The sequence below is a fragment of the Thermobia domestica genome, unplaced genomic scaffold (assembly GCF_964235325.1).
Source record: "Thermobia domestica unplaced genomic scaffold, izTheDome1.hap1.1 HAP1_SCAFFOLD_273, whole genome shotgun sequence".
NCBI classification, from domain to species: Eukaryota; Metazoa; Arthropoda; class Insecta; order Zygentoma; family Lepismatidae; genus Thermobia; species Thermobia domestica.
In genome coordinates, this window is record NW_027655988.1 from 127,481 (window position 1) to 140,228 (window position 12,748).

A 12,748-nucleotide genomic window follows, 5' to 3' on the forward strand; every position below is an offset into this window, starting at 1 on the left:
AGGAGTCGTCATTTGCTTTTAATAATATCACCTGCTTTGAAGAATGTTTCAAACCAGTCATTGTTTATTCATAAATTGTTCTAATTTCGGACATTACAACAATAATTTCTTTTATAGCTATCACATTTATCCTGTGTCCATTATATCATAATAAACAAATAATTACATTACATTGTTATATCACTTTTGTCTCCGAAACGCCTTATCTCCATGACAAACTGGCTTCGTACAGTTCCAAAAGGTATCTTGTCCTTCAAACAGTTCCAAAACTACTGTTGTCCAAATTACTGTTTAATATTTCCTTCAAACTATTGCATAGTTTTTGTTCAAATGTTTAGTGAGGCTAATTTTATTTGTCTCTGATAAATATTCCTGAAAAAAAAAAAAAAAAGCACATATTAGACAAAATTGGACATTCCAGAACGTTTTTCTCGATTTCTGTAAAATTTTGTTCGGTGAACAAGATGCCGTTTGGAAATGGACGACTCATGTGTTCTATGACCTCACTCGCAGTCGTATTTGTTTGAGCTCGTCAGGACTCAAACGAGGAAATGCTGAAATGTGCTGATCTCTGCGGTAAAATATTAAGTGCGAAAACGTAGAATCGAGAAAGCACTGTTAAAAAAAAAAGAAAAAATTGAGCGACATGGAAATAGTTTCCTTGTTTTCAAAAGTGTGTTAAAATAATACAATAATTCGATCGGTTTTTATCCACTGGCTATTCATAGAATCCTGATCATTTCATGATCTTTACGTAGCAAAGAGAATTCTAGATGTCCATATGCATAACACAACTTCTCGAATCTCACGCCATGTATGACCATTCAATCTCATTGCACTTGTGATGGACACTAGAATGATTTGATAATTTTATACCATCGAATATATTTGATAGTTCCAAAAGAGTAAGATTTTCTTTTCTCGTTCGTGATGCATTTTTGTATCTAGACGCCTTTTAAATAAGACTGAGTGTAATGTACAGATTTGGTTATGGAATATATTGATAAAGTATTGAAACAATCGATTTCTTGAAATATCGAAAAATATCGATCGATGTATCGAAATATTGTACAAACCTACTAAAATTGTTATATCGCGATTGAAGTATCGATAATAGGTATAGATAAAATTCTGAAATTTGATCGATATATCGAAATATCAATTGATTTATCGAAAAGTTGTACAATTCTACTAGAAGTGTGTAATATCTGCATTTAGATATCGAAAACATTATTCAACATATATCGAAACTTGATCGACACATCGAAATATCGATTGATACATCGAAGAATTGTACAATCCTGCAAGAAGTATCTAACATCTAATTTTGATATAGAAACCCGATATTGAAGAAACATCAAAACGTTGATTGACATCTTGAAAAAATGTACAAACCTACTATAGCGCGTCTCACTCTTAGATTACAGTACAGAGTAAATGGGGTGCGCTGTTGCCACATTTCTTCCGCCGTATGTTTTCTTCTGAAGAAAGAACAAGAAAGACTGAAAGAGTGCCTAACTATAAATAAAGCCTTTCTCAAATTCATATATTTTCATCGCTTTTGCCATTCCATTTGCGCAAATTCAATTGGAACGTCGAATTGGAGGGTACGAAACAACAGTCTAATAATTGTGTGTTAGGTAGGGAGTTTGCTTTTATGATGGTTTATAAATCGTTGCAAAAAAAGTTTAATGGGAGCAATACGAAATCGAGAGAATATATGAAACGAATAGAAAACATATGATTGAAATAAATGGCAGGCTAAACTGTTTCACACAGAAATTTCCTGTGGCGATTGTGCGGCAAGCTAAGAAATAGCAATGGGTAAGATACTGCTACTGAACTTGGATAAGAGTGTTGGAGTAGGGGTGATCGTAATATGTGACGAAAAAATATGACGTACGAAAACGCTCATTTGTCTGTGTACGCAAAATATCCGAAAAACTAATTTCGTTTGTCAAACAAAAGTTACATTGTAAAGTATATTGTGAAGGCGGCTGCTCCCCACTTCCAATGGTTTAGATCTGATTTTCCCCGCAGAACAACAGTATGATATTTAACAAATACCAGGAGGTCTAAATGGAACATCGCACTATAATAGAAATTATAAATGCATTTGTGAATATTAACGAAAGATTTGTAAATTTAAAATTTAAAAAAGAAGAAAAGAACGCATGCTAAATAGCTTTTAATCATTTCCGCTTAAAGGTGAAATTCCTCCCATGTATTCAGTCTGTAGTTGAAAACCCGAAGAGCATGTATGGAATAAACCCGAAATGTAAACGTGAAATAAAAGCAAGGATTGGAATGGCGAAAGAAGCCTTTAGGAGGAAAGAAAGTCTGTTTTGTGCGACCTTGAATAAAGAGTTGAGAAAAAGACTCATAAAATGTTTCGTGTGAAGTAATGTACTGTAAGGGTCAGAAATATGGTCATTATTCGAAAATGATTTAAAACGACTGGAAGCTTTCGCAATGTGAGTGTGGAGGAGAATGAAGAAAATTAGCTGGGTCGAACGAGAAACGAATAAGAGAATATTAGAAATTGTGGGGATCAAAAGAATAATTTTATATATAATTAAGAAAAGGAAGAGAAACTGATTGGGACATTGGCTAAGAAGGAACTGTATCATGAGGATCGTGCTACAGGCTATGGTGACAGGTAAAAGAGGGAGGGGACAAAGGAAACTACAATTACTGGACGATATAAAATAGAAAAATCACACGTGAAGATGAAGAGGTTAACGTAAGACCGTGGATCATGGATGCTTCTCAGTGGCAGCAAGTGACCTGCCAAAAATGGCAGAACACCTATGATGATAACGATAATGGTGACAAAATGTAATGGTGAATAGACACTGAACCTCCCTGGTTTCTATACTCATTTCTGACACCTCAGACACACAATATCAGTCTGGAAACAGAAGAAGAATGAAAAGAAACCCTATTATATCTGTTCTTAACAAACGCACAAGTTGTAACTTTAAATCACGTATAGTGACAGCCAACAAGGTACAGATCTTTGGACGAGGAAACAAAACCAAACAGAATTATGAAACCCTCCGAAAATTCATTTTGTTTCTTTCATACTTCCTAAAGAAACATCGGGGAAAAGAACAAAGAGTCTTTTCATTCTGCTTTGTGAGTTCATAAAGTTATTTGTTGCTAATGTTTTCCTCATCGTCATCTGCGTATTCAAAATAAAGAAGTGGAATTACAAACGAAACCAACTTTTATTGTCAAAAATTGTCAGCATTCGAAACAACTTTAGGAACCACGTGCGAACTGTAAATGAATCAGTTACAAAAAAAAAAAAAAAACTTTTTATCACCAGGAGTCAGGAGTTTTATTATTAACACATGTTGGTCTGCTATTTCTCCTTCCATAGATATTGGGTGATATCAATAAAACGGAGGAGTTACTCATTACGCCCAATTTTGAAGTAGTTACTCGCATTGGTATCAATAAAAAGAGAACTGAGCACTAGTCGTCTCGGCTGACCTCGGAGAAGCCCCGCCCTTTTGAAGTAACCACACCTCTATTCTCGAGCCGAGTAACTACTACGCGTTTGATATCAATAAAAATCAAAGACTCCTCTGTGATGCTAGTAACTTCTCCAAATTTGTGGAGCAAGCTAAATAGGTGACTCCGTGCGAAATATGGCAGACTATATGATTGTTGTGCTATGTAGCAAAACTTATAAATTGCACAGAAATGTTGCAAATGGAGATTACAAAAAACATAGGTTCATGAAAGAAAATGTAGAGTAGTTAGCACAACATTTTTTAGGAGAATCAACGGAAATTTGGGGTGGTGCACTGCGTAATGACGAAAAGATGCGGGTTTTCTTGCTTTACGTGAGTGATCCGGGATTTCAGGTCTGAATGTCAGGGGATTCTGTTGTGGCTCAAAGTACTGTGTCTATGACTACTACAAGTGTAATGGATGCGATTATTGCGAAATCTGAAAATTGATTGTTTCCGGAGGTGTGTGTAATAGAGCAAAGGCAGAGTGGCAAGAACAATATACATTTCCGGGTGCTATCGGAGCACTTGACTATACACACGTGGCAATAAAGAAACCTAGTATTTTGGAGACGAATACGCTAATAGGAAGAGCTCCTTCGTGGCTAAGCGGATAGCGTACATGCCTTTGGCATTAGAGACCCGCGTTCGATTCTCGGCGGGATCTCATATGGTTCGGATTCCAAGTTAATCAGTGGGTCCCGTCTCATATAGCCTCGCTACTGAAAAGGACATTAAACTCAAAATCAACTCAACTCAACTCTGATAGGAAGGGTGTATACATGAGAATGTATATATTTTTATGCCAAGGTGAAAGGGGACACGTATGGTGTGGAAAACGCAATCAGATGGACGTGCTTTATGACGTGACTGGCTGGACTATTTAAAAAAGGAAACAAAGGGATCAAGTGTCTGATTTCGTTCTTAAAGCCAAACAATTTTGGACAAGACCTTGGACAACACGTGATATGCACTTGTCGTGTTAATCTTGATATTGCTGGATTCCAATCAACATCCATCAGTTCCAAGAGGTTCGTTCCCGTGGTTTCAGTATTACTTTCTTGTTTCCCGTTTTCTTTTTCAAATTAGTTGTTTTTATTTATTTATTTTTTTAAAAAATGCTCGCTCGGATATTAAAGATTCTTTTTTGGATTTGTGTCTCATTTGTATTTGATATTTCGTTGCATTTCACTGTAATTGCCTTCAAAGCTTCGCTTTCCTTCGTTTACTTTCTGGTAACTGTGACTTTGAAAGTATCACTGGAACTTTTATAATATCCACAAATGCACTTTGATTGAAACTGTCGTTGCTACTTGTCCCTTCCATGGCGTTTAGGATACTGCGCCATAAGTTACCCACAACAAAATAACCGCCCAACATATGGGAGAAATGAGTAACTACTCCTTTTATTGATACGACTCCGTGCTACGTGCAGAGGAAGCGCGAGTAAACGTTCATAAATCTGGAGCAGACTAGGCCTGAGTAGTGGCTTGTTTTATTGATACGAAATTGAGGGAGGAGATTACTCTAGGTGTAGTTACTCCGATTCTCGAGCAGAACTTCTCAGGAGTAGTTACTTATTTTTATTGATATCACTCATTGATCTGAAGAAACAGTTCATTTTGTTTGAGTACCAACTGCATTTTTGTGATTAATGTTATTGCTAACTGAATTACTATCCTGATTCAAGTGTTTACTGTACTTACTATTCATCTGCTGTTGAAATTTGTCTTTCTTGGAAGAGAGAAAATACGAACCATACGCTACCGATGTCTGAATGTGTCTTATATATATATATATATATATATATATATATATATATATATATATATATATATATATATATATATGTGTGTGTGTGTGTGTGTGTGTGTGCGCGTGTGCAATATATGTGTGTGTGTAACTCAAGGAAAATGAGCGAAGTAAGTGGAATGCAACTTCAATCCTTTCTCAATGTTTTTCTCGCTTTGCACCCCCATCTAAGCTGAAAAGTAAAAAAGTTTCTCACTAGCCAACTTTTTAGATATTGCATTGCAATAGTATATGCACTTTCTCTTATATGTTATCTTTTATTTTAAAATTCAAGAAGATTTTTTGAATGCCAACTTTTTCAACATTGGCACCAAATATGGTGTTAATAGTTGTATAAATTTCCATCTTGTATTTCTTATAGTTCCGAACTTATGACGTGATATGTTTAACGCGACGTTAGAATTTGCCATTAGCAAGATTTCACTATTTCAAATTATTTCATTACTTGAAAATTCTTCTTGATATGAGAAAAACACATTATTTGATAGAGAATACAATGTTCTACAAAAATCTATCCATATCTAGTAAATAAAGCAATTTCTAAAATTCAGGCTAAGTTTGGCAACAATGGGCATAAATATAAGAAAAAGCATTGCCATTTACTCCTGTACTGCAATCTAAGGGTGAGACGCTCTATAGAACTGTGGTATCCCGATTTGAGTATCAATATTATACTAAGAGTTATAAATAAAATTTCGAAATTTGATCTATATATAGAAATATAGATTGATTTATCGAAAAATCGTACAACTCTATTAGAAGTGTGTAATATCTAGATTTTGATATCGAAAGCCGATATTGAAGAAACATAGAATCATCGATTGATATACCGAAAACATGTACAATCCTACTAGAACTGTTATATTGATAATAGATATAGATAAGATTTCAAAATTTTATCAATATATCGAATAATCGATTGATTTATCAAAAAATTCTACAACCCTACTAGAAGTGAGTAATAGGCTATGTAGATTTTTATATCGAAAGCCGATATTGAAGAAACATTGAAACTTGATCGATACATTGAAATATCGATTGATATATCGAAAAATTGTACAATCCTACAAGAACAGTGATATCCAATTGGAGTAGCAATATTATTGGATTTCGATTTCGAAAGATAAGATATCGAAATTTGATCGATATACGGAAATACGGATTTATTTATCGAAAAAATATACAACCCTACTAGAAGTGTATAATATCTAGATTTTGATATCGAAAGCTGATATTGAAAATACATCGAAACCCGATTGATAAATGGAAATATCAATTGATATATCACAAAATTTTACAACTCTACAAGAAGTGCGTTATATCTTGATTTGGATGTCAAAAACCGATATTGAAGATAGATCGAAACGTGATTGATACATCGAAATATCGCAAAATATAGATCGATACATTGAAATATTAAAGAAACTTAATAAAACTGTGTGATGTCCGGATTTTGATGTGGGAAATCGATATTGACAAAATATCGAAACTTCATTGATGTAGTTAGTGAAATTTTACATTGTAATAGTTTATAAAAACATATCATAAACCCTAATTGATTGACTAAGAAAAGATTTAGTGGGAAAGGTTTGTTTCTACTACTGACCTAGAGCTAAAATACAGACGATTTGATAATTGACTCTTTGTGTACCAGTGACATCCTTGTAGATATTATGAACGCGTATCCCTTATTAAGGGTCGTATAATCCTGAAGATGATGAAATTTGTTAGTGGATGCAAGGCAAGATTTAGTTTTACTATTTCTCCTTAGGTGACAGCACCTTACTGACAAAAAGATACAAAAAAAAGTGTTGTCTCAGTAGCTAGCAGGCCCAATAGAGCATTCAATTATAACACACATGTGTTTCTTTTGACGATAAACAATTAGCAACTTCAAGATCTATTTGGAGATCGCAAAACGAAAAATTTTGTCATTGATCTCCGGTCAGTGTTGCCAACCTGAAGCAGCATAAAATCCCTTCAGAACACCAGAATTTCCCTTTTTCAGTCCAAATGTTCCGCAATGCCAGTGGCGTATTTTGTGGGCTACCGGCGGTAGCCCTAGAATATTACGAAATAAAGGTATTATAATAAAAACTAATATATGTTGATAAGTTTATACTTTATATCTTCTTTCGATGAAACAAGTTTGTGAGAACCTTATGAATTTAGAAATATCCGATAGTTTCTTTGCAAGGAGTCTGTCTCGCTTCTTAAGAGATCTTCGACTTGGCAACCCAGCAGAAACCAATCTTCTCTTTAAGCAAGAATTGTTTAATTATCAGCGCATTCTTCACTCCACCTCCCACCGCAGCTTACGAACGGGCTGCCAGGTAACGCCAGTTTCCTACAGAGTAATCGGTTTCTTGGGCGTGCGCGAAGAGTAAAAGGAAGTAATAACGAGTAATGACAGCGCATTTTGAGGATTTCTTGGAATTGTCACGGACATCGTGAGCCCCGTTCCGTAGCGGTTTGCGTCAACGCAAAACGAATTTTGTTTTACAGTATTTTGCGATAGTGGGCTGTGGACATACCTGTTATAATTACCTGTTGCTTATTTGAATCACGTTGCGAAGGCTCTTACAAACTAAGACTCCGTTGGCTAATCACCTAGCGATCTTTTGCACAACTTTCATTTACTCTGGTAGGTAGAGTTTCAAAGCAAAATATAGAGACACTTCACACCAGGGGCGGATCCAGGACGGACTTCTGGGGGGGGCGGTCGGCGGTAATACTGCTACTTTTAAGAGCTCCAAACTTGTTATGGATGGGTATATTTATATATAAAATAAGAGTTTCCTCTTGTGGGGGGGCGATCGCCCCGATCGCCCCCCTCTGGATCCGCCCCTGCTTCACACAGCACATGAAGGTAGAAATTTACGATTCTTTTTCGTAATAAGAGAAAATAAGTCTTTCTAAAGAGCAAATCTTATTTGTCTACTTGATAAAAAGAAAGTATGTTCTAAGGGTTTTCTGTTATTTTGAAGACTGTAAAATAACGTGGAAACTAAACTCCAATAATAATAATAATAATAATAATAATAATAATAATAATAATAATAATAATAATAATAATAATAATAATAATAATAATAATAATAATAAAAATAATAATAATAATTATTATTATTATTAATGTACAGGTATTATAAAAATTAGGGGTAGCCCAAGCCATCAAAACAATATACGCCACTGCACAATGCAAATTATTGCTCTTATTAGTAGTGTGAATGCTCTTCTCACGCGCGCACAATAATTATGCAATACATAGTTAATAATCTAAAACGCAAGGGGGTAATAGTCTTTATCCTTTTTTATGGTTTTTAAATGTGCACTCTGTCCTCATCAGTGGTCTCCAACCTGGTAGATAGCCCATGGGGGATGCATAGTATAAAGACATTACAAAGGGGCGAAAGCTTCTGACAGAAATAAACTTAATTAGTACAGAGGCGATAAAATAATTACCGTTCTTACAGAAAGTAACCGTTGAGTAAGAATTGTGATTTCATTATAGAACGAAATTAGTGAAAAATAATACTGTTCTACAACGGGACGCAGAAATCTCGAAGGAAGTAGGTACGTGTAAATTGGTGATATTATTATTATTATTATTATTATTATATTATTATTATTATTGAATATTTGAGAATTCAATACTGCATCTTCAATATCAAAAAAGGACGAACAAAAAGCACATATCATCAACGATTGGGAAGAAAGGGGGTTTGAAGTGTGCACGGTTTCCCAAAAAGAGCGCCAGGTAAATAAGTTTGGTAAACACTGGTCTTTAGAATTGGCAACATTTGCTCTCTTAACCGATACTCGGACGGGTAAAATAAGCGCAGTGTATAATTGAGTTCGGTTGATTTTGAGTTTATTATCCCTCTTTAGCAGCGAGGCTATATGAGACATCGACCAACTGATTAACGTAGATTTCAAACCACGAGCTCCGCCAGGAATCGAACCCGGGCCTCCTATGCCAAAGGCGCGTACGCTAGCCTGTTAATCGCGAAGGAGCTCACAATGAATAGTTGTCAGTTCTCTATGTTGTCTCGCTTTCCTGTCTTCTGTATACAAGTAGTCGGGCGAGTCTCATAGAATCCAATGATTATAGACAAACTCAGGTGTTCTTTTACACACAGACCCAGGCCCGTAGCCAGCCTCCAAATTTAGGGGGGGCTAAATGTAAATTAGGGTGGGCACACACAGAGAGAGACACAGACATTATACAATATATATATATATATATATATATATATATATATATATATATATATATATACAGGTCTCTGTGTGTGATGATGAATAATTTCTTATGCTCTTAAAACTAAAACTACAGCGTGAAGGAATTATTATTAAAATTTTCCCCTATAGCGTTAGTACAACTGTACCTGAAAGCTAGAATACTATGTGTCTCATTTTTATTTTATTTGTTATGGCAACAAAATATTTCTTCCGTTTTCTCATCTTCAAGGAAATAAAAAAAATGTTAAAAAAATAGTTGGCCGAACGAACCAATCATTAAAATTTCCAAAGAATTAGTACAGGAAATACGTTTTTTAATTTTTGATGACTGATAAAATATTTGTGAAACTTGAAAACATCTAGAGAGTAATGAGATTTAATACTATCTTCAAAGAGATTCTACAGAGAAGGGTCTCAGAATCTTAAATCAATATTTTGAAATACATGTGGCCTAAACAAATATATGCATATTGGAAAAATGAAATTAACATTTTACCTGTATTATTATTTACATCTCCTTAGATATGAAACTTTATATTTCTTTAAATATCACGCGCTTTATTTTACACTTGTACTTCTAAACATTTTTTGATCTTTTTTTTATGGTGATATTCGAAAGAAATAATGATATGTTTATGGGTTTTTGCTATCTACAAATTTATAAATTTCATAAGATTAAGAAACACAACACGCATATATACACTTCTCATGTTGGACACTATAATAGAAACAAGTTGTACATTTGAACAATCACTAAAAACACTATCACAGTATAAGTCTCCTTGTTTTGGATGCTGCCAATCTTAAAACAATTGTGTCCAGATCGAGGTTTCTGGTGATGTCCTTGTAACTCAGCAAAACAAGATCGGCACGGTGCAGTTAATGTACAACTCCTTTTGAAAAAATGTCCTAACAGAAGGAATTCCTCTCACCTGAAGTAGTTCTATATAAAGGTTGACCGGCTTCAGGGCAGAAATTTAGTAAAGAAAATATTCAAATTTACAAACGTATAATTTCTAATTGCTTTCTTTTTAGTAACTGAAAAAAATACTTTTTGCATAACAGCTGTGAATTCCATTTTATCACAACACATTTCAATTTTTAGACGTCGCGGACCCCGTAGCCAGGTCACGCGGATCCCCGGGGTCCGCGGAATCCAGTTTGAGAACTACTGCTGGAGTTTGAGAACCACCACTTTGGAACATACTATCAACAATCATTTAGGACGATTGCTACTAAAGTCATGTTTAAGTAAAAATAATCTGTTATGTTTTGGTACTCGAGCATTCAAATAAGAAATAACTCCAAAAAAGTTCCCTGTTCTAGCGCAGCTACCTCCTTTCTCGAAACGAAATTGATAAGAGAAGTAACAGTTCATTACAATTTCTTTGTATAGTACAATTCATATCAAAGTATACATGAAATTCTTCTTTACATTGTACAAATAAGAATTCGAGATCAGTTGCTTTCGTAGGTACTAAAATGTTTAAGTTAAGAACTAATTATTTAAACAGCTATATACTTATTTCTATTGAAGATATCTCTTCTTCAAAATGAAACTACATTAACGAATTGTTACTTTTGTGGGCTACCCCGTAGCCTCATGGGTACAGCGCTCGCCTTCGGCGCGTCTGGTTTCGGGTTCAAACCGTACTGGGAGTCCTCGGATTCAAACCGATAGTGATTTGGATGTTACTTTAAGCTATAGGTCCCGTTTCTTTATAGCCTCCCTGCTGAAGAGAGACGCTGAACTCCCCAACGCACCCTGTTTTAAGTCAAAGGTGAAATTTCAAATTTATAAAGCATTATACATATTGTCATCCAATAAGGTTCAATTTTTAATTGAAAATTTTGTTTTTCCTATAAGTGCAACTACTACCTCCGTTTAGTCCGCTGCATTTTTTGTTTACATACCAGAAGACTGCGAGGTATTCATTTACAAAATAGTAACTTTGCATGATTAGGCTTACGTCTAATGATCTGCTTGAACATTTGATTCTGGCACCAAAAATTGGCAACAATTATTAAATTATTTTAATAAAGTATCTAATAATTCATCCCCGAAAAAGATTAAGTGAATCGAACTTATTTTTAGTTTAAAGATATATTAAAAGTATTACTTATCTATTCCAAGTTATTTAACAAATAGTCAAGTTGCTGATACACTACAATTCTCATTCTTCAAGTCAACTTCGGTGCATCTTCAGAAACCAGCATCGATCAACTTTCAATTACAACCATGCTCAACTCATAACACAACAAGAGTAAACACAATTCAGAAAAGGAAACTTTTCTTACTCCGTTATCACGTGACATAAAACGTAGTCAAAATCCCCCCCCCTCTCCATGTCCAATATACACAAAACAAATCCATACACCTGTGTGATGATTAGAGCGAAGCAGTTGCGACCCCCTGTTGAGGGATGCTGTCTTTTCAATCTCTCGCATATTGACCGAAAGCCAATGACTCACAGCAAAAGGATGTTTTCAGTTGCAAATTCCAAGAAGGACAGGAAGAAGTAAACTCTTCGTCCAAAGATTAAGGTAAAACTATGTTGTTTCCGAACACAAATGCATGTTTGCCGATAGAATAACCATAAATTATGTTTCTCCTGCAGCGAGGGTCGTTTGCACATGAAGCATTAAAAAAAAAAAAAGTCTCACGCTCAAAGAAATATTAGCAATTCAAAGAAGCGTAGCGCATAAATAGGCCAATACTTTAAATGAGGATAATAAAAGTAAATTTTAATTTAGCACTCTAAAGTACATTTGGAAATACAATTTCTTCCAACATTTCAGTCAGTGTTCGAATTAAACTTTCGAACGAGAGGGGGATGCTTATGTATTTTTGCTGTAAATGTAGAAGGCAAAAATTATCCCAGAAATGGATGTTATGTTACTTCTGTGATACGAGCCGGACATACATTTTTACCGAAGGGGAATTTCCCCGGCATACCCCGTTAATTCGAACTATGACTTTAGTTAGGGGGCTGCAAAAAATTTAGGGGGGGCTGAGCCCGCCCTAGCCCCCCCTTGGCTACGGGCCTGGTTAGAAGCCATGAAATTATCCGATTAGATGCAAAATTTCCCGTCCACTAAAATAGATACCGTAAATTTACAATATCTAACAATAAATAATTTTGAAAGATATCGCTTTCGAGGGAAAAAAT